At 40.2% G+C, this 19518-nt stretch overlaps 1 protein-coding gene across 7 annotated transcripts in view; it reads right to left on the reverse strand.

Annotated features, from left to right (window-relative positions):
• The window catches only part of RESF1 (retroelement silencing factor 1), a 74386-nt gene that overhangs the window by 53239 nt on the left and 1629 nt on the right, over positions 1-19518 (reverse strand). For 4 of the 7 annotated variants that reach the window (XR_009702504.1, XM_061204934.1, XM_061204933.1 and 1 more), the window contains exons 1-3: positions 3869-3964; positions 3527-3591; positions 3155-3288 (exon numbers count right to left, since the gene is read on the reverse strand). The exons of 2 other annotated variants lie outside the window; for them this stretch is intronic. The gene's annotated coding sequence lies outside the window, so the exon portion shown is untranslated. Of the gene's footprint in view, positions 1-3154; positions 3289-3504; positions 3592-3868; positions 3965-19518 lie in introns of those variants that run through there. One more of the 7 variants, XM_061204931.1, reaches the window with a different exon arrangement.

The raw sequence follows: 19518 nt of genomic DNA on the forward strand, positions 1-19518 counted from the left end.
TATATTTGTGCTGTTTCTGCAAATTCCTACAAGTGAAATCAATATGTCAAAAGACACTAAAATTATTTCCATAAGCAGTGACAAACTGCCTTCCAAAAAGACTGAAATAATTTATACTCTCACCAACAGTACAGGGACATATCTAAAAATGGACAAATCTGTAACAACTGATAGGGCAAACAAAGTTGACTTAAACGTATTAATAGTATACCAAACAACTGCAGAACACACATTCTTTCCAATGCACATGGAATTTTTACCGGTACTGACCATATGGCTAGGCCATAAGCAAATCTCATTTTTGAAGGATTACAATAATTCAGATTAATTCACAGTGGAATTAATCTAGAAATTGTAGAAAAAGGACCTAGGGAACTGCCAAATAATTAAGAAATAAAGAATGCAGTGAGCTCTGGTGTCTCTTCCTCTAATTATCCAGTAGGATACCAGACCTACTGAATCAGACCCCAATCTTATGACCTCATTTACCTTAATTATCTCCCTAAAGGCCCCATCTCTAAAAATAGTCACACTGGAGGTCAGAGCTTCAACATATGCATTTGGTGGGGGGGTGGGGGACAAGACACACAGTTCAGTCCATAATGGGCTCCCAACCCCATGTTAACATATGACTTGAGAATAACTTATAACATTAAATAGACTTATTTAAAAGAAGACTGGGAAACAATCTCTGTATTCATCATACAAAGTTAAAAATAACAAGTTAATCCAAGGAAAAGACAGAGTGAAATAAACAAAATGAGAAGAGAGATTCAATAAGTCACAAGTTGGTAACAAATAAAAATCAATAAGCCTCTGACAACACTGATCATCATAAAAAAAAATCCACTGTATTGGGAAAAGAGGCTATCACTAGAGATCTTACAGACATTAAAATGGTAATGTATTTATCTTGAGTATTTCCAAACATTTAAAATTTAGGTGGAATAGAGAAATTCCTTGAAAAAACATATCCTAACATCTATAATTAAATATCTTCACAAAGAAAACAGCAGGGCCGTGTGGCTGTACTGGAGTGTTCTACCAATTATGGAAGAGATAATCCAATATAACCTCTTTAAAAGGATAAAAGAGGAAACACTTCATAGCTTATTTACTGAGCCTATCATACCAAAGCTGAAAAGAGACAATTAAGAAGCCAATCTCTCAGAAACAAACACAAAAGTCCTGAGCAAAATGTTAGCAAACCAAATGGGGTGATACATGAAAAGGATAACATCATGATCAAACTGAGTTTATTTCAGGAATACAAAGTTTGTCACTGAAAATTAATCAAAGTAATTACATTATAATTATTTTAAAAATCATATGATCATTTCAACAGATGCAAGAACTTTTGATAAAATTCAATTAAAATTCATTAAAAGAACAATTGTATAAAACCAAGAATAGAAGTTTCCTTAATTTTGATAAATGGTAATTTCAAAAATTCAGATCAACAACAGTAATATTATTATTAATAATAATAGATAACTTAAATAAAGATGCCACTATCACCCACTTCTATTCATTGTTGCACTGGAGATCCTAGAAAGTATAAAAATTGTGAAGGAAAATATAAAGCTATTAACAGACGCTATGTAGAAAATCCAAAACAATCTGTAGATCTTTTAGATCTATTACATGATGGGCCATAGTGTACTCAAACTAGATTGAAGAAGGCACATGTTACCATGTGTTTAATTTCTTGATATATATGTTTATTTATGTATTTGCTCATAAATAATACAGTAGAAGGGAACCTTTTGAGGCCTGGTGTCAAGCATGAAATAAAGCCGTGACTAGAAACTGACTCCATGACTTCAGAGGTTTCATTTTTTGTCATTGCTGTACCTGAGCCAAGATTGATCTGTGCATGCTGGAAGGAAGAGGCAGACATTTTGGGGATCTCCTGCCAAGGTGACCTAAGGTGACACAGGTGGCATTAGAAACTCTCCCCCTCCCAAACTGAACATCTGATCTTGGAGATAACGTGCTCCTGGGACTATAAACTTAGGTGAGCTGGGACTGTTTGCATTTGAGACAAGTGTTGCTGTAACTTCATCTCTTGTCGAGGATCCATTCACCAAGGCACTGGCCACCAGAGGCTTTGCCCAAATGGACAGTCTTCACCTCATCACGTGTGACCCAGCAGTAATCCAGACCTGCTTGAGTGCCTCGTTGAGGAGACTAGTGTCTTGGACCAAATGGACTTTTCTATTATGGATGCATGGATTTGGTTCGTTACAAGCACTTCGTGCTCAAGTGGTTTTAACTTTCATTCTGCATTTTTACATACATTTTTGCTTTCTATTTCTCTGCTTGCTTCTTCTCACTTATGTGAAAGTCAAAGTCATTGGTGAACTCTATGTTTGTCCTGACCTGTCATTTGATTAAGGTAGTAAAGAAACCTCCCTCTCTTGAGAGTTTAATTTGTCGGGGAGCCAGATCACCCTTGTCCAGCATGACAGCATGCACATTATGGTTTAAAAACAGGTCCCAAGGAGAAAGATCTGTATATTCTTCACATGCTTTCTCCCAGGAAAGCTCCTTAATAAGACAACTGATCAGGGAGAAGTATAATACAAAGTAAAAAGCAGTACTACCAAGTAGCAGTACTACAAAAGAGTTAATGATAAATTCCCAATAATTTGCCCTATTTCTTATGTGAGCTTGGGGATGGGAGGCTGTTACAGACTGAATTCTGTTCCCTCAAAATTTATATGTTTAAGTCCAGTTCACTATATTTGGAGATAGGGCCTTGAGTGAGGCAATTAAGGTTAAATGAGGTCATAAGGGTGGGGCCTTAACCCAACAGGATTAGTGTCCTTATAAGAGAGACACCCAGGTGTATACACACACAGGAAAGACCATCTGAGGAGACACAGAGAAGGTAGCTGTGTGCAAGCCAATGAGAGAGACCTCAGGAGAAACCAAACACATTGATCTCAGACTTCCAGACTCTAGACCTGCAGAAATTTATTGTTTAAGCTACCCAAGCTGTGGTTATTTTGTTAGGGCAGACCTGCAGACTAACACAGAGCCTATGGGTAGGAAGAGAAATGCTCCTTACAAATAATTTGGGGTTGTTGGGTTTTTACCCCCTCTCTCTCCTTTGCTGGCATAGAAAAAAACTGAAGCCTGGAAAACCAACCTTGAACTACCTAAATTAAAAGGAGAGAGTTAAGGGACCTCCGTGGCAGTCCAGTGGTTAAGACTCCGCACTTCCACTGCAGGGGGCGCTGGTTTCATCCCTGGTCGGGGAACGAAGATCCCACATGCCACTTGCTGCAGCCAAAAACAAAAACAGAACAAAACAAAAAAGACCTTTTTCCTGACTGCAGCCTCTACTTTTGGATACAATGTATTCTTAGACCTTCTGAAGATATATTTTAATGGAGATAACCAGAGACAGGATTTCCATGGTCTATCATTTAAATTTTTCTTGGAAAAATAAACTCTTTTGTCCCCAAATTGGCACCCCGCCCTCTTATCTCCCCTCACCTGTGAGGGCCATGGCATTTACCTAACAAATTCCAGCTACGGCTGAACTCTTTAAGAACCTCTCTGCACAGGAGTAGCCAAAGTTTTCTGGGGAAAAAACACACAGGCCAACAAAATGAGTTCACACATTGCACATATCAACAATGCCTGACAATTCTACTTCATTTTGTTGAAATTTTATTTATATTAAAGTAATTTAATTTTTCCATTCTTCTCTCCTCCCTGGTCCCCTGCCACCCTAACCCATACACATGTTCCCCCTACTCAGCTGCTTATATTTCAGAGAGAAAAAAATAGTACTATCCATCATCCTCCTGTCACCAAATCTATAAGACACAGCCTTGTAAATGCAGTCTGTACTTACAGTATCAAATCTCTACATTTAAAATCTTGCTCCCAGGAATTCCCTGGTGGTCCAGTGGTTACGACTAAGTGCTTTGACTGCTATGGGCCCGGGTTCAATGCCTGGTCAGGGAACTAAGATCCTGCAAGCCGCGCAGCACAGCCAAAAAACAAAAAAAAAAAGAGAGAGAGAGAGAGATAAAATCCTACTCCCTTTCCCTGTATTCCTAGTATCAACCTGTCTCTACTGGATTAAGTCAGTTACACATACACAGGCGCACACATCCACGCACATACACCAGGATTACTGGTACTCAAAAAACACAACAAATAATCTCACTGGGCCCTACATTGTTCAGCTCTCTACTACCCCCCCCCCACACCAGTGACAGTCTTTTAACTTGGTTAAAAATCACAAATATAACAAATCAGATTTTAAATGCTTAAGACCTTTAAAGGTAGAAACAAATATGATTTTTTTAAAAGTAATTTCTGGGACTTCCCTGGTGGTCCAGTGGGTAAGACTCCAACGTGCTCCCAATGCAGGGGGCGGGGGTTCAATCCCTGATTGGGGAACTAGATCCCACATGCATGCCATAGCTAAGAAGTCCACATGCCACAACTAAAGATCCTGCATGCCACAACTAAGACCCGGCACAGCCAAAATTAAACAAACAAATATTAAAAAAAAATAAAGGTGGGACTTCCCTGGTGGCGCAGTGGTTAAGAATCCATCTGCCAATGCAGGGGACAAGGGTTCAATCCCTGGTCCGGGAAGATCCCACATGCCGTGGAGCAACTAAGCCCACGCGCTACAACTACTGAGCCTGTGCTCTAGAGCCCATAAGCCACCACTACTGAAGCCCGCGCGCCTAGAGCGGTGCTCCGCAACAAGAGAAGCCACCACAATGAGAAGCCTGTGCACCGCAACAAAGAGTAGCCCCCACTCGCCACAACTAGAGAAAGCCCGCGCTCAGCAACAAAGACCCAATGCAGCCAAAAATAAATAAATAAAAAATAAAAGTAATATGTGATTCCATAAAATAACAAAAGTATATACTGAAAAAATTATTAAAGAAGCTAAAATGCTACATTACAAAATATTCACTTAATGCAAAAAACAGTGAGGGACAAAAAGATATGAGACAGAAAATAAAAAGTACAAACAGGAGATGTAAATCCAACTATATCATAATAACATTAAAAGTGAGTGGATTAAACAATCCATACGGCAGAATGTCAGATTATATTTTTAAAAAATGGCTAGCTAACTATATGCTATCTCCAATAGGCATACCTTTCAGTCAAAGATAAAAACAGATTGGAAATAAAAGGATAAAAAAAGAGGGACTTCCCTGGTGGTCCAGCAGTTAAGACTCTGCACTCCTAATGCAAGGGGCCCAGGTCTGGTCAGAGAACTATATCCCACATGCCATAACTAAAAGATCCCGTGTGTTGCAACTAAAGATCCCACATGCCACAACAAAGATCCCTCGTGCTGCAACTAACACCCGGCGCAGCCAAATAAATAAATAAATAAAAAATTTTTAAAAAGGATAAAAAAAAGATATTAGGCATATAACAGCCACAATAAAGGGAGAATGACTATACTAATTATCAGAAAAAATACACTAAAACAAATAATGTTACTAAAGAGAGACTTTTTATAACCATAAAAGGGTCAGTCCACCAAGCAAGACATAACAACTATAAATATATACACACTTAAGAGAGCATTAAGGGCTTCCCTGGTGGCACAGTGGTTAAGAATCCACCTGCCAATGCAAGGGACACGGGTTTGAGCCCTGGTCCGGGAAGATCCCACACGCCTCGGAGCGACTGGGCCCGTGCACCACAACTGCTGAGCCTGCGCTCTATAGCCCGGGAGCCACAACTACTGAGCCCATGTGCTGCAACTACTGAAGCCCATGCGCCTAGAGCCGGTGCTCCACAACAGGAGAGGCGACCACAATGAGAAGCCCACGCACCGCAACGAAGAGTAGCCCCCGCTCGCCACAACTAGAGAAAGCCCACGTGCAGCTGTGAAGACCTAATGCAGCCAAAAATAAAATAAATAAATAAATAAAATTAAATTTAAAAAAAGAGAGAGAGCATTAAAATACAAGAAGTAGGGACTTCCCTGGTGGCACAGCAGTTAAGAATCCACCTGCCAATGCAGGGAACACAGGTTCCAGCCCTGATCCGGGAAGATCCCAAATGCTGCGGAGCAACTAAGCCCATGTGCCACAACTACTGAGCCTGCGCTCCAGAGCTCGCGAGCCACAACTACTGAAGCCCACACACCTAGAACCCATGCTCTGCAACAAGAGAAGCCACCACAATGAGAAGGCCGCGCACCATAACGAAGAGTGGCCCCCACTCTCTGCAACTAGAGAAAGCCCGTGCAGCAACGAAGACCCAATGCAGCCAAAAATAAATAAATTTTTTAAAAAATGAATAAATTTATATAAAAAATATACAAGAAGCAAAACACAAAGTAAAAAATAGGCAATTCACCAAGAGTCAAAGACTTCAATTCCCCACTTTCAATAGTGAACAGAATTGGCAGGGGGGAAAAAAAAATCAACAAGGAAATAGGAGTTTTCAACGTATTATATACACCCACATTTCTAGTTTCCAGTGCGGATTAAAAAAAAAAAAAAAAATCAAAAAACTAGAGTACCTTAGGTTGCAGGTTAGTGCACAATTGTCCATTGGTTGCTTTGTAGTTTTAAGGTTCTCTCCTCTCTGGCAGTTACTATGGATTGGATCCAATAGTTCATGTACTCTTGTCAAGTGGCAAAAGGGTCAGCAAGCAGCCCAGTGACAGGTGCATGTGCCAGCAAGCTATGAAAGCACTGGATTCTTATATTCTGTTGTGGGGAATCTTCCTAACTATGAATAGGTATAGGTAAATTAGCAAACCGTAAATAATGATCCTTGATATAGCCGCACAAAGTTTGGCTCTACTAACCCACCCATCTGGCTGTAGGTTTTACGGTTTGGAGAACAAGCAATACTAATATGTTGATGCTGATAAACTGTGGTGGCCCTCACTGGGAAGGGAGGCAAGCAGCCCGGGTGTGTTGACATTGATAAAGTGCTATGGTCTACACTGGGGGGATTTAGAGTCATAATTCATATACTCCTATTCCAAAGAGAGACTCCATGGAGGCTTCCTGTGTGTCATCACAAAAACAGTCTTTTAAAATTTTTCATTAAAAAAAACCCTGAAGTCTATCTTTAGGTCTGACAGTCTCTGGATTTAAATATTATATATATTATTACTATTACTTCCTGTGAGAAAAGTGGGAAGAAAGCAAGTCACTAAAATCCATGGCATAGGAAGTTGTGAATAGCAAGTTGTAAACTGCGAAATTAAGATGAATTAGTGAAGCTGGAAAAGAAGGGAAGTGAATGGCTGCAGTAGACTATAAATGTAACAATGCATGTGGATTTTCACATAAAATCTTCATAAAGACCTTACTAAGGTTAAGAAAAGGCTTGTGAATTTTTTTTATTTTAAAATATTCTATATCCATACAATGCAAATATGGTTTAACTGGAAAGCCTCCTTTATTTGAAGTCAGCCTTATTACAGAAAATTACACACCAAAAAATAACCTAAAAATCATACCTTTGAAGAATAATCATATTAATATCTATCTTCAACACAAATGCACAAGCATTTATAACCACCAACAGAAAAAACTCTACTGAAATGGACCTATCATATTATGGTTTGCCATGGCCAGGCTTACTTTAGGCCAGACATAGTAGTAAGAAACAGAACATGAAAGGGCAAATTAAGCCACATCAAGAATTTTTTATATGCAAGGGTAACCATTAATTTATCAAAGAAACTGGAACATTATTATAGTGAAAGATAATGCTATTAAAAGCCAAGAGTGATAGGCTTTTAAAAAGACTGTCTCAGGGCAAAGCAAAAGATGCGTATCTAGGGACTTCCCTGGCAAAACAGTGGTTAAGACTCTGCGTGTCCACTGCAGGGGGCACAGGTTCCATCCCTGGTCAGGGAACTAGTATGCCGCGTGGCGTGGCCCAGAAATTAAAAAAAAATAAAATAAAAAAAGATGCATATCTAGACAGTTGTCTAGCAGGCTTCAATAAATGTTTGTCAAATGAATAAATGTTCTCTATAATTGTTGAACACCAAGTTAAAGAGAAGTCCCTATTTAAATCTGCAAATGGGAAAAAGTCTCCACCCCTCCCTTCACATCTGTGTCAACCATAAACATTACATGATTTCATCTGTAAGCATTTCAGTACCTCAAAAATACAGGATTTCTTAAAAAATACAGTACTCTTCTCATACCTGAAAAAAACATATATCTCTTCTGGTATTTTAAATTGGAACCTTCCCTCATGTCTTTAGTTCCACTTCTAATGTGTTTATTTGGAGAGTCCACTGATGTGATTAAATTGAGGAAAAACCAGTATTTTTCATTGCAAAACTCATCTCCAATGGAAAAAGCTATAGATTCTTCTTTAAAATCAACAAAACCAAAAATACCAACATGTAAGTGGTAAAACCCACTTCTGAGGAATTCCAAAAGTATCAAGATTTACTCAACCTATTCCAGCTCTGACTTTTTGTGTCCTTAGTCCTAAGAGAAATAAGGCTTTTATCAGTCCTTGAATTAGGCTTTCAAGAATAGACTACCCTAAATTTTACCTTTATAACACAACTTATAAATAGTAACAGCTAACACTTGAAAATTTATGTCAAGAACCGTATTGAATACTAAATACATCTAATGGTCACAACAAATGCACGAAGCCAAGCAGTCCCAAGCAGGAGCACCGCGGCTGGCAGGGCCACTGTCCCAGCTGTTAGGTCGGCTCTCTACACTGCTGCAGATAGAAAGGAGACAAGACTGAATGGATTCTCATGTAGTTTTTTACCCACTCAAACAGCAAAACCAACTTCAGTGTCCCTAGTCCCACAAGGTAGTACCAAGGCGGATGAGAACTGTAAACCGCAGTCATCTCATAGCCTGCAGTTATACCCCAAGGGAAGGGAGGCTGTCAAGTCTTGAGTGCAAGTGGAACTAGGGAGGAAGAGAAACCACATTGTGGCATTTCTCAGGAGGCTGCCAGGAGGACCTGTGGGGTGTCCTGCCAAGGTGTGGGTCAGACTGAGATTAAGCTAAACTTTGCCTGTGAGGCTTTTAAAGGAAAAGAAAGGTCATCAGAGCCCCATGGTGAAGCTGTTCACCTACACGTCTACTCTCCAATCTTTCAGGTACCTAGCTCCAAATTCGATTCAGAAGCACAGGCCAACACAATCAGACACCCTACTTAATTATACTTCCTCTTAGGTAACACTGGGTAAGAGTGACTAGACAGTGACTCTCAGCAGGATGATCAGGCCACAACCAGGCTCCCCATATGTCCCAGATGCCATCAAGGTTCACCAGTCAGAGCCACATGGCTTCCTCCTGGGAGAATGGAGAAGCGGGAATAAATTGCTCTCCTTTCCCTGACTGATTAATCTCAGTACAGCATGAGGTGTTGGCACTCATCATGATGGCAGCAGGAAATTCAGAGCAATGCGATGATCACTGGGGCTAGAAAGTTTACACTAGTTTGTTGTGTCTTTATAGTAGAGGTCAGACAAATTTCAGACCACCTTTTCTAGGCATATTACTCCCTAAAGTGGGAACTAAAGATCACAGAGCACACAGGAAGAAGTCAGTTATCCTTCCTTGGAGTTCTGCCTAGCAACTCATTTGGGCCCTCTAGGTTCCCACCTCAAGGAAACATGACCCATTAGAGGGGTAGTGGTCTCAAGTATCTGGAAATCCCTGACAACTGCCTCAAGTATAGATGATTAATATTTGGTAGGCAAGTATAAGCTACTTAACAATATTCTACTGGGGTACAAACTGCATTAGGAGATAAGCATCACTTATTACAATAGGAATGAGGCAATTCTGTGCCTCTTGAGGTAGACAAACTCCCTGAGTAGAAGTGAACAGTTCCCATAAAGTATGCCAAAATGCCCCTGAAGAGAAATCTAATAAAAATCTTTTCCTCCCTGTTGGTTACCACTGTCATAATCGGCACATTATAGTGTTTGCTCTGGTAGTCCCAGGTTGTTGACAGGATTCCAAAAACTACAACAGAGGCATTTTGTTGTCATGGGGTTAAGATTCAGATTCTATAAAACTGGAGGTTAAGATTAATGATGCAAAGAGACCTCAAGTACCCGAAGAAAGATATAGGACAGAAGCTACCTTCTTGTCGGCAGGGTCAGGTAAAGGATGACAGATCCAGCAAGCAGTTAAATTCAGAGCCATAACTACAGTCTAGAAAATGTACACAAGAGGGTTCTAATCAGGAAACCATGAGAAATCATGACTAATAGGGTGAGGTATTCAGGCCTTTGCCCAAGGACACAGCTCCAAGGACATCCACTCCCAAAGTCAGCAGCTGCTGAGTTTCTAAGTGTCCTTAGATTAAGATCTTCCATTGGCCTGTAGTTATACTGAAGATGGTGGCAACAGTCTGGAGTAAATTAGATTAATGGTTTCTAAACGCCCCCTACCCCCATGATCAGTACTGTCTTCCTTCCCCACCAGCATAGAGGAGCCATTCAAATTTTGCTGGATGAGAAGGAATGGCACTCAGTTGTAAAGTGAATAATCCCATGCTCTAAGCCACCCTAGCCACAACACTGCCCAATGACATGATCATACAGAAGGAAAATGTAAAAACTGATAGAAATTGTGGCAGTGAATCTTTAGGGGCATAATGAAACAGTGACCTACTGAAGATGAATTTCTGTCATCCAATAAACACCCTTCAACTACTTCAACTAAAGTAACATGTAGCAAGAAACTGAATGCAGAAGCAGATATAAGAATCCAACTATTAGCCAGACATTAAAGAGATTTGCAAAAATACAAAACAATGCCACTCTTTTCACTGGTGTTTTGTGTTGTTTTGGAAAACATTTATATTAACATGTAAGAATTTACTATGGTTTTTTTTTATTATTATTCATTTATTTATTTTTGGCTGCGTTGGGTCTTTTGTTGCTGAGCGCGGGCTTTCTCTAGTTGCGGCGAGTGGGGAGGTACTCTTCGTTGTGGTGTATGGGCTTCTCATTGTGGTGGCTTCTCTTGTTGCGGAGCACGGGCTCTAGGCGCGCGGGCTTCAGTAGTTGTGGCACGTGGGCTCAGTAGTTGTGGCACATGGGCTTAGTTGCTCCGCAGCATGTGGGATCCTCCTGGACCAGGGCTCGAACCCGTGGTCCCCTGCATTGGCAGGTGGATTCTTAACCACTGCGCCACCAGGGAAGTCCTACTGTTATTTTTAAATAAAATAGTTTTAAAAAATTCCTGTTTCAGTTTTTAATGCAGTAAACATTGATGTAACCTACATAAACAAATGTTCTTTAGGGTCTTTAAGAATTTTTACTGTATATAATTGCTTCCTGAGACCATGTGTTCCTGCAGTCTCCAGCTGCAGAGAAAGCATGTCCATGCAGCTCTCAATGGAGGGATAATCTGGAAGCACACACCTGACTTCTATGGACTTTGCCTATGCACATCTTTTTCCCGTTGGTCCTATATTGTATCCTTTGCTGTCATAAACTTTAGCCACAAGAATACAAAAAGAGAGAAAACTAACAAAACCACAGGTTGGGTCTCTGAAAAGATCAACAAAATTGATAAACCTTTAGCTAGACTGAGCAAGAAAAAAGACTCAGATTACTAAACTCAGGAATAAGGACATTACTACCAACCCTACATTTAAAAAGAGATACTATGAACAACTGTATGCCAATATATTCAGATCATTTGGATGAAAAGGACAAACCCCTGTGATATTATAATTTATAATAAGAAATACATTATTAGGTCTTCATCCCCATTTCTGGCACAAAGCTCCTAAAACCCTCGGATTTTCCTTAGTGAGAGTGATAAAGGTGTCTTTTGTTATATCACTGAGGTGACTTTCTGACTGCACCTAAGGATGGAGGCTGGTTGCCAGGAGAACCAACCAGATGATTTTGTAACACAGCAGGACCCTATGGGGCCTTCCTGAGACAGGCCTTCCCCCATATCCTCTGCTTTAGCTCCTCTCTGAAGTACCTAGATAATAGTATTTGATGCAAATTTCCTGAGTTGTTGGACAAACTACATGATGATCATGAGCACATATCCCCAGGCCTCCTGGAGCCTAAGGACTGATGAGATTAACCCCTGTGACACCACCCTGCTGCCTCACCATCAGCCAATCAGAGAACTGTGCGCAAGCTGATCACGTACCCTGAGAGCCCCGCCCCAATCACCTGGCCTTTGAAAATGCTTTGCTGAAACCCTTCAGGGAGCTCAAGGCTTTTCAGGGCATGAGCCACCTCATCTCCTTGCATGGCCTTGCAATAAACCTTTCTCTGCTGCAAACTCTGACATTTCAGTTTGTTTGGTCTCACTATGTTTAAGTTAACAATTAGAGGGTTGAACTTTCAGTCCCACCCCTCACCCCCAGCCCCGTACCTCCCTCCCCAACTCCACATCTCCAGGACGGGAGAGGAGCTGGAGGTTGAATCAATCACCAATGGCCAGTGATTTAATCAATCATGACTGTGTAAAGAGGTCTCCATAAAAACCCCAAAGGACAGGGTTGGGGAGCTTTGGGGTTGATGAACACATGATCTGGGGAGAAGTGGCATGGAAGCTCCACATCCCTTCCTCCCATGTACTTCACCCTACACATCTCTTCCACTCTTCCATCTGGTTGATGATTTCTATTGTTAAAAAATAAAAAAACCAAAAACAACAGGTCCTAGGTTGGAGCCACTTGCCCCCAGGACAGCAAACTAAGATTTAATTGCAGTTTCAAAATCTCCCAGGACTTAAATTTCTGGAATTTCCTGGTCAGCACTAGTGAGGTAACCTTGCCTGAAACAATACTTTCTTTTTTTTTTGCTAATAACCTCCTTCTCTGGCCCCGGTTTCTATAAAAGCCTTCCATTCTGTACAGCTCCTCAGAGCTCCAATTTACTCTCAATTCATGAATTGTTGAAAAAAGCCAATTAGATCCTCAAATTTACTCAGTTGAGTATTGTGTAACAATATCCTTTAATATCCTTTGCAATAAACCAGTAATCTAGTAAGTAAAATGTTTCTCTGAGTTCTGTGAGCCTCTCTAGCAAATTAATTGAACAGAGGAGGGGGGGTCTTAGAAACCTCTTACCAATCGATCAGAAACAGAGGAGGGGGGTCTTAGAAACCTCTTACCAATCGATCAGAAATACAGGTATCAACCTGGACTTGAGACTGGTGTATGAAGTTCAAGGAGAGGGTCGGTCCCGGGAACCTCCAATCTGTACCCAGTCAGAAGCACAGGTGACAATGTGGGCTTGCGCATCTGAAGTGGGGGGCGAGGCAGCTTGTGGGACTGAGGCTTTGACCTGTGGAATCTGATGGCATTTCCGGGTAGATAGTGTCAGAATTGAGTTTGTAACAGGGAAGAGCCAAATCTAACTACATGTTGGATCTGGTTCTTTTACTTTAACCTTTGCTTTCCGCTGCTTTTGTTCACTAAAAGGATACTGTCTATACCTAATGGCCTGACTCAGGGAACCCTGCCCCTGAATGTTAAACCAAAGTGCCTTTGTTCAGGGAAGTGTCCGGACCCTGTCCACCTGTGGATGGCTGCAAGAAAGAAGAAATCAACACATCCCCTCCTCCCTGAGGCTGGCCATTCCAGGGGATATTTGCAAAACTTATGGCCTTTTTACTTCACTTCCTCACCTCCTCCCCCTCTCTGTTCTACAAAAGAAACTGGCATCCAAACCCTGATAAGATGGTTCTTTTGAGACACTAGTCTGCCATCTTTTCCGTCTGCCGGCTTTCGGAATAAAGTCATATTCCTTGCCTCAACACCTTGTCTCCTGATTTACTGGCCTGTCGTGCAGCAAATAAGAGGGAGCTTGGACTTGGTAACAAGTTGAATTGTAGGACACCCAACTGATGTCCCCAGAGAATTGCTTGTTGGTGGTATGGTGGGGAACCCCACACACACACACATTGGAATTGGGTGCAGAATCCCAAAAGACACACTGACCAAAACTGACTCAAGAAGATACAGGAAATCGGAACAGACCCATAAAGAAATTGAATTAATAACCAAAAAACAACCCAAAAAGAAATGGTTAGGCCCAGATGACTTTCTGGTGATTCATGCCAAAAACTTAAACATTTAAAACCCACTCTACAAACTCTTCTAGAACATAAAAGAGAGAGTACTTCCCAAATCAATTTTGAGGCCAATTCTAAAATCAGGAAATAAATACATAAAATCACAATAAAACTACAGACCAATCTGTTATGAATATAGATGCAAAAATCTTCAACAAAATACTAGCGAACCAAATATAACAGCATATAAAAATAAGTATACGCCATGACCAACTGGTACTTACCCAGAAATGCAAGATTGATTTTTAAATTTTTTATGTTGAACCAATGTCATATAACACATCAATAGAATAAAGGACACAAACCACATGATCATCTCAAGCACATGTAGAAAAAGCATCTACTACGACTGAAATTAAATGTATCCTAAAATCGAACACCCTTTCAGATAAAAACACTAAAACTAGAAACAAAGGGGAACTTCCTCAACTGGATAAAAGGCATCTACAAAAAAGCCACAGCTTTAAAATCTGAATGTTTTTCCCTTTACAAGATCAAGAACAAGACAAGGATATCTGCTCTTGCCACTTCTATTCAACATTGTAGGAGGGGTTCTAGCCATGGCACTTGGCAAAAAGAAAAAAGAAATAAAAGACATCCAGATTGGAAATTAAGAAATAAAACTACCTCTATTTACAGATGGCATCATCTTGTACATAGGAAGTTGTAAGGAATCCACTAAAAAACTAACAGAACTAGTTTGACTAGGTCGCCTAGTACAAGCTCAGTATACAAAAACCAAATTTATTTCTATACAACAATCTAGAAAACAATTCCATTTACAGTAACAGCAAAAAGAATGAAATACTTTGGAATAAATTTAATGAAAAGCAAAAATTGTACACTCTGAATATTACAAAACATTGCCAAAAGAAATTAAAGACTTAAATAAATGGAAACACATCCCACATTCATGGACTGGAAGATTTGATACTCTCAAGATGGCACTACTCCTCAAATTGGTCTACAGAGTCATTACAACCCTTACCAAAGTCCCAGATGTCTTCTTTGCAGAAATTGAGAACCTGACCCTAAAATTCATTTTGAAAAAGAGTATAAAGTTGAAGGACTCACACTTCCCAATTTCAAAACTTTAAACTACAAAACTAGAGTAAACCGCTACAGGCTCTTTGGTGGGGCTTACGCCAATGGGTATTTCCCAGAACTGCTGCTGCCAGTGTCCTTGTCCCCGTGAGCCACAGCACCACTCCACCCACCTCTGCAGGAGACCCTGCACTACCAGCAGATCTTAAAATAGTAATTGCAAATTAATAAGAAGAGCTACCATTGAGCAAGGGTGCACATCACACTGGGAGCCTTTTTAGTTTTGCACTCTCTCTAATGGTACTGATGATCTTGCAAGCCTTCCCTGTACCTTGAACCTCTGTGGTTTCCAATGATGCTGCTGCCCATCTGAAAGGACCTGATGAGAAGGGGAAGAGCCAGCAGTCACGTCATCGGGACACTCAGGCAAAATATGGAGATACTCACATGGCAAAAAACTAAAGCCTCCTTCCAACAGCTATGTCAGTGAGCCATCTTGGAAGCAAATCCCTGAGCCTCAGTCAAGCCTTCAAAAACTGTGTGCAGCTCCTGCCAATATCTTGACAGCAGCCTCATGAAAAGCCCTGAGCCAGAACCACTCAGCTAAGCCATTCCCTGATTCCTGACCCATAGTAACTATATGAGATAACTATTTGCTGTTTTAAGCCACTAATATTTGGGGTAATTATGCAACAACTAATTATAATAACTAATACCAAAGGCTAAAAAAAAAAAAAGAAAAAAAACTAGAGTAAACAAAGTCATGTGGGACTGAACTACGATAGACATTGATCAATGGAATAGAATCCAAAAACAAACCCTCATATATATGATCACTAGGAAGAAACTAGAATCCAAAATATATAAAGAACTTTTACACCTCGACAATATAAAAACAACTTGAATTTAACGGAGATTTTGAATAGACACTTTTTCCAAAGATATACAAATAGGCAATATGCACAAAAAGATGCTCAACATCATTAACTACCACAGGAAAGCAATAAAATCACAGGATGCCACTTAATGCTCACTATGATAGCTACAATCAAAAATACAAGTGTTGGTAAAGATGTGGACAAACTGGAACTCCTCCTATGCATTGCTGTTACTACTGAGAATGTATATGGTTCATCAAAAACAGTCTGGCAATTTCTCAAAAGGTCAAATATAGTTACCATATGATATGACAGAGCAATTCCACTCCTAGATATATACATATGCGAATTGAAAATGTATGTCCATACAAACACTTGTACATGAATGCTCACAGCAACATTATTCAGAGTAGCCAAAAAGTGGAAACAATCCAAATGTGTGTCAACTGATGAAAGGAAAACAAAATGTGGCATAACCACACAATGGAATTATTACTTGCTAATAAAAAGGAATGAAATACATACATGCTTATCATGAATCAATCTTGAAAACATCACGCTAGGTGAGAAAAGAGTCGTAAAAGATCACATATGACATCATCTATAAGAAATGTTCAGAATACACAAATCTAGAGACAAACTAGATTAACGGTTGCCTGGAGATGCATAGGTTGGGGGAGAATGGAGAGTATAGAGAATATATGGAGAGTATAATGAGTAGAGATTCTTTTTGGGGGCAAGAATATGTTCTAAAAGTGATTGTGGTAATGGTTGCACACTGTGAATATATGCAAAACCACTGTACACTGTAAGTGAATAAACAATTATATGAATATGATATATGAATTATATCTCTAAACTACAGTTTAAAAAAACAAAACATTTCCCAGTTAGCACAGACATGGGCACATGACATGATGAGCACTAATGTAATTATAGACCTGGCAGAGCAACCAGACAAAAGACATGCTCTGTGCAAGTTGAAGCTGACTGGTTATATACCTGGAGATGTTAGGGCTACCCAATGAAGGGGGAGCTGTGCCTGAGAATGAAGTCAATGCCAAAGAGGACAGCAGAACTCAAAGACAGTGTCTCAAGTCTTTAAAACTTTCTTTCAGATTCAAATGTTGGATCCAGCCAAACCTGAAAGTCAAGCCACATGAACTTTTTTTTTTTAACACCTTTATTGCTTTACAATGGTATATTAGTTTCTGCTTTATAACAAAGTGAATCAGCTACACATATACATATATCCCCATATCTCTTCCCTCTTGGCGTCTCCCTCCCATCCTCCCTATCCCACCCCTCTAGGTGGTCACAAAGCACTTCACTGGTCTCCCTGTACTATGCGGCTGATTCCCACTTGCTATCTATTTTACATTTGGTAGTGTATATATGTCAGTGCCACTCTCTCACTTCGTCCCAGCTTACCCTTCCCCTCCCTGTGTCGTCAAGTCCATTCTCTACGTCTGTGTCTTTATTCCTGTCCTGCCCTTAGGTTCTTCAGAACCATTTTTTTTTTGATTCCATATATATGTGTTAACATATGGTGTTTGTTTTTCTCTTTGACTTATTTCGCTCTGTATGACAGACTCTAGGGCCATCCACCTCACTACAAATAACTCAATTTCGTTTCTTTTTATGGCTGAGTAATATTCCATTGTATATATGTGCCACATCTTCTTTATCCGTTCATCTGTTGATGGACACTTAGGTTGCTTCCATGTCCTGGCTATTGTAAATAGAGCTGCAATGAACATTGTGGTACATGACTCTTTTTGAATTATGGTTTTCTCAGGGTAAATGCCCAGTAGTGGGATTGCTGGGTGGGATGGTAGTTCTATTTTTAGTTTTTTAAGGAACCTCCATACTGTTCTCCATAGTGGCTGTATCAATTTACATTCCCACCAACAGTGCAAGAGGGTTCCCTTTTCTCCACACCCTCTCCAGCATTTATTGTTTGTGGATTTTTTGATGGCCATTCTGACTGGTGTGAGGTGATACCTCATTGTAGGTATCACCTACATTTGCATTTCTCTAATGATTAGTGATGTTGAGCATCCTTTCATGTGTTTGTTGGCAATCTGTATATCTTCTCACATGAACACTTAAGTTATGTGATCCAAAAAATTCTCTTTGGGGGCTTAAAAAAATTTGCTTATGATTTTTTGTTTCTTGAAACCTAAGTGGACAATATTATTTCTTTAACCACAATTTTAACCACAAGTTAAGATTTTATTTACAAATGAAGTCTTGTAATTTAACACATCTCAAGAGAATCTTAGATGACTGTCATTAAATCTCTGCAATCACTTGAGAAATTTACCTCAACAGGCTAGCCTCTAACACTGCCCTTCAATTTACAAGCACACTTAGGATATCAAGCATAGACACACTACATAGCTGTCTGTCAACAAAGCACTTAGAGTTCTTCAAAGGTCCACAAGATTACATTTTTTTTTTTAAGATTACGCCTTTAGGGCTTCCCTGGTGGCGCAGTGGTTAAGAATCCGCCTGCCAATGCAGGGGACACGGCTTCGAGCCCCGGTCCAAGAAGATCCCACATGCCGCGGAGCAACTAAGCCCATGTGCCACAACTACTGAGCCCGTGTGCTATAACTACTGAAGTCCACGAGCCTAGAGCCTGTGCTCCGCAACAAGAGAAGCCAGCGCAATGAGAAGCCCTAGCCGCAACTAGAGACAGCCTGCGCGCAGCAACGAAGACCCAACGCAGCCAAAAATAAATAAATTAATTAATTAAAAAAAAAACACGGCTGCAGGTAAAAACCAGAGTTGTGTCTGGTACTTCCTTACAAAAACAGAACCTCCAACATGATCTACAGTGAAGGGTCTAATCAACACAAACTTGATAAATTGATTTAGAGCTTAAATGAGCAAACTGAATCTCCTGTAAGACAGTGTTAATTTTCTTAGGCCATAAAATATACTTCTTCTCATGACAACAGCTAAGATTTATTAAGCACTTACCATTTACCAGGAGCTCTTCCAAGTGTGATCTACCAAACTCATTAACTTATCACAACAATCCTGCGAGCTAGGTACTACTGTTACCCCCTTTTCACAGAAGATGAGAAAACTGAGGCAGAGAAGTTAAATAATTCTCCCAAGGTTGCAGAGATGGCAAGTGGTAGAGCCAAAATCTGACGCTCAGCAGTCTGACTGCAGGGACCATGGTCTTAATCATTACAGAAGATTTCCTAACACTACTTGGAGTTCACAGGATGGAAGCCCTGAAATGACCTCTTTGGCTTTATAGGTTGATATTTCAGGGAATGGTTCTCCCAGAGTTCTGCTCTGTGCTGCCTTCCTCCTACCCCATGTGCCACATACAACGAATTTAAAAAATAAAATAAGAGACAGACCATGTCGAGAATAATGTTAAGTAGACCTCTTCCTCAGTAACTTAGACCACAGTCGCCTTACCATCATCTCCTACTCCTTTTCTTGCAAAGATAAACAACTGAATTCTCCATGCTATGCCAACCATATTTCTC

The sequence above is a fragment of the Eubalaena glacialis genome, chromosome 11 (genome assembly GCF_028564815.1).
Source record: "Eubalaena glacialis isolate mEubGla1 chromosome 11, mEubGla1.1.hap2.+ XY, whole genome shotgun sequence".
Lineage (NCBI taxonomy): Eukaryota > Metazoa > Chordata > Mammalia > Artiodactyla > Balaenidae > Eubalaena > Eubalaena glacialis.